The sequence below is a fragment of the Micrasema longulum genome, unplaced genomic scaffold (assembly GCF_059751315.1).
Source record: "Micrasema longulum isolate JH-2025_06_02 unplaced genomic scaffold, ASM5975131v1 h1tg003371l, whole genome shotgun sequence".
NCBI lineage: Eukaryota > Metazoa > Arthropoda > Insecta > Trichoptera > Brachycentridae > Micrasema > Micrasema longulum.
In genome coordinates this window covers 9,315-13,571 of record NW_028280443.1, presented here as the reverse complement: position 1 = coordinate 13,571, position 4,257 = coordinate 9,315, and the positions used below count along the sequence as shown (strand labels likewise).

The following is a 4,257-nucleotide window of genomic DNA, read 5'->3' as shown; positions in this document are numbered from 1 at the left end:
TTAAAATACCCTTCGTAAACTAGGATTGTAAAAATTCTCTTTTTCTATGAAATTTAAATAACCTAAAAAAATGTTTAATTGTCAAATTGTTGAATCCAGTCCTTGTCTACAAAAATTTGGACAAATTTAAAATATTGTTGATAAATCCATTTGGTCCATGAAGAAGTATAGAAATTTAAAAAAAATAATTCAGGCGTTGCCTAGTATGTAGGTAAAATAATTCAATTGCACGAATCTCACCCGCAAAAAAGGTTTCAGCTTTTTAACATCAACAGATGAAAGAATTGAAGACATATAGATGTTCAATAGGCAGAATGGTGAATGTTACACAGTGTGTAAAGTGGCCATTTCAACCAGCCAACGACAGGTCATAAGCCATGTAGATGCCTAGACTTCAATATTACATTCTCTAAAATGTTTTTATATGGGAGTTGCTTTATTATTTACCTTGCTTATAATATACAAGGTTTATATTTCAAAAGGTGGATTTTTCTGCAATTAAATATCTTAAAATTTATCTAAACTATTGGGATCAGGAGGGATATATTAATGTGGGCTAATTAGGAACTTCTCAGCATTTGCTCACGTGGAGAGGAAACCACTTAAAACTCTTCAGGAGAAGCCGGCCTGTTGGCAGCAGTCAACAGGCCTTCCGTTCCACTAGAGGAGTGTTCGGCATTTTGTTCCCTACTTTGGTTTATTTTACCAATTTCCTTCGCTATATTTATCATGTATGTTATTTATCTCTGTTGTAATATGTTAATTACAAATATTTTATAACATTTAGTAAAATTTTGACCACAAAGTTAATGATTTAAATAATATTAATAATGTTTTAATGTTTGCTATTGATTTTAAGATTTCTGGAAGATCATTTTTCATCGAAATTTACAACATTTGAATTTTTTATTTTTACAAAACAACCCATAATCTTAACGCAACAAATCCTTGTTGAATCCAACTTGCTGTGGTACAACTGCTACGAAAAAAGTAAAAACCTATGTTAGATTCGAACTGACGCAAAATATGTTTGATTTAAAGCCTTTATTTCGTGGTAGGAAATATAGTATGTGGTTAGCAACAAAATGTTAGTATTGGTTTCCAGTGCAAAAGTTTATCATCTACGTCGATAGGAAACTAGAACCTTATTACATGGGATTGGATACATGTACGACGTACATTAGAGTGGGCCAATGATGTATGAAGTTTTTTTTTTTTTAGATATCAAAGTGAAAGGGGTCTAAAAAGTTGCCTTTTGGATGGCATTAAACGAAAAAATATTTTTAAAAATATTCCATACTACTTTTGGCCCTCAACAGAAGTTTGAAGTTTATAACTGTCTGAACATTTTTTAATTATCTATATTGATTAAATTATTTTTTGTTCGTAAAGATATAACTTAATCACATTACAAATTCAAACACGTTTTAAAACTACCGAAATGCAAGAAGTTTACACTCCGCGGAACTGATTCCGTTGAGCGCCTGACAAATATTGACCAAAACAATGGCACATTAAAACAATGCTACCCGTTTATTACAAAACAAAGTGCAACTCACGCCCTTGGGTGCTTATATAATAAGATTTAATGCAGATTTAATTAGACTGATTTTCTTACTTAAATACGAAATGACATTTTGTTTTATCAAATATTTTTTTATATATTTTTTGCATCCCGAGTAATCCAAAAGGCAACTTTTAAGACCCCTTTTATTTCAAAATTCGGAATAAAAAAATATCGGCCCACCCTAACGTACATACAAAATATATAATAGGTTGTTATGAAACAGTAATGATGTTGCAAACTTTGGCTCAAAGTTTAGTATCTTCTGCACATGTGTACTCTTCATGTCTTGTGTTAAATACAATATTATCATCCATAAAACACACGTGTGCATTTTAGGAAGGTGATGTGTGTCGTTGTTACCTACAATTGTGTACTGGCAACCCTGTTCTGGATTTCTGTAACAATTCTGGAGCAACATATGTTAGATTTTATATTTCACCTGAATACATGATATAATTTAATCAACTTTCTACTTTTGACTTGGAAAATATGTGCCATGTGCCGAGGAGTACACTTTATAATGTAAATTTTGTTTCATTTATTGTTTTTTTTATGGTTTTACGGTTTTAGTATAGACTTTTACGTGTTATATATTGTTGATAATTAATATTTTGACAGAAGATTTAGACATTATAAGAATAACATTTTTACTATAACGTATTTTTGAGAAAGAAATAGGAATAACTAGGAATGTAGAGGACTTATGGCCTATAATAGGGATATATAAGGTTTTTTTTTAATATTTTTTTAAGTAATAAAGGTCTATGAAATACTGTCCAGTAAAAAAAATTAGTAGCACAAAAAGTATTTTTAAATTTGTGATTTTGAATTCCACAAAAACTGTTATTCCATTGACCACGCCCTTAATACGTCACGATTCGTGTTTATTTGTTCCTGACCATGCAAATTTGTTTAGAACATTGTCACGAATCTTGACATCACAACATGTCACGTTTTTCTAGCGACGTATTTTTTTCCAATTTCTTTTTTAAATTAATGTATGGAAACATTTCTCCACATTATCCATATTAATTTTGGAAATACAATTAATTATTCTAAATCCATTTCATATATTTTTATCGGTATTCGTAGTACGTGCTATTTCCATATTAATTCCACACATTACAAACATGGGATCATTCTTGGAGATTTGTTTTGTATAATGGTGAATTTGTTTCAAATCTTTCGTGGTTTGATAGGATGATGTGTTGCTGCGGTGGTGGTAAGTAGTTCAGTGATTATGTTGTAGGTGATTTAACATAAACCCATATCAACAAATCTTCTGGTTGTTCCTCAAATTTAAATTGAAAAGGTTTTGTTTAATGATTATTAGATATAAGTTAATATTACGACATTAATTTATTTCAACTTTTTTAAGACTAAATAAAAAAACTGTGTAACATTCACGATTCTGCTTACGTTTAAACAACCATGTGTCTTCCGTGTGTTGATTTTTGTGCAGTTAAAGAGCTAAATTTTTTATCGATGCGGGTGAGATTCGTCTGGCTGAATTATTTCACCTACTAGGCGACGCGACACCGACGTTTGAAAATATTTTTAATTTTTTATAATTCTTGGATTATTATTTATACCAATATTTACTGAATCCGTATCATATGTGACTGTTTTTTCGCTCCAATCAAATTCTGTTCTTGCTTTAGCAGATTTATTGTTCGCCATTTGCTCATCATTTTCAGCAAGAGCTTGAGCATACAAGCGGCGAATATCTCCAATGAGTGACATTTCTTCAATGATTTTTTCTTCCGCAGCATCTCGGACAAGGTCGGGTTCTAATCTGTTTGACCTTAAATCTAAACATTATCTGGCAATAGTTTCAGGTAACAATAGAACAGACGAAGCAGATTTAAGTCTCTGACGCATTTTTTTTAAGAATAACAATTTCATCAGCCATAGCTTTACAAGCATATTCTACATCAGCTTTTTATCTATAAACTTCTTGTGCTCTTTCCTTAAGTCGTCCAGTATTATTATTATAATCTTGATCTGTTTTTGCATATGCTCGAGTGAGAGCATTTTTGGCATCCATTTTCAATATATCTGTTTTATGTAAAGCTTTTTCATATAAGATCTGAGCATTGTGTTCTTGCCATTTGCCAGTTGTATATTTAGTTATTGAATATTTATCCACAATTGGTCGAGTTCCTGTCATTCCAGCCAACGGCGTCCAATCTACCAACCCTGTAGCCCAAGGTCCAATTGGTCTCATAATCATATCTTTATCTGGTACTTTGCTGTCTTTCAGTGGCAGATAGAGGCTGCCAGGGACGTGTCGGGGGGGGCTCTATCTCCCCGGGGTTGGACCCTTTCATATTATTGTCAGGCATCTTAATACCACTCGCAATACACAGTAAAACTGTTTTATTCAGTAAGTTTAATTTCTGTTTGTCTTTTTGATAAAGAAATGTATAAGAAAATATCACGTTACAAAGCTAAGTAACAAAAAGAAAGTACCTAAAAATAGTTTAAAAAAACATAATAAAGATTTAACGAGTTGACGAGTTGGTTTTATCAAGAATATTTTAAGTTTGTCCAAATATGTTTAGACATGGACCGGATTTCACTCCCTCAAGATAAAAATATTACAATCTGTTGTGAGATCTCCATCTCTGGATGGAGAACCAATTTCAATCCAAATCAATTTATTATCTCATGTCTTATTTACAATATCA

The 4,257-nt window shown here is 31.6% G+C and overlaps 1 pseudogene; it reads right to left on the bottom strand.

The window, feature by feature from the left end:
* Positions 1-3,169: 3,169 nt before the first annotated feature.
* LOC148270829 (tektin-4-like) lies at positions 3,170-3,794 on the bottom strand (annotated as a pseudogene).
* Between the last annotated feature and the right edge of the window lie 463 nt (positions 3,795-4,257).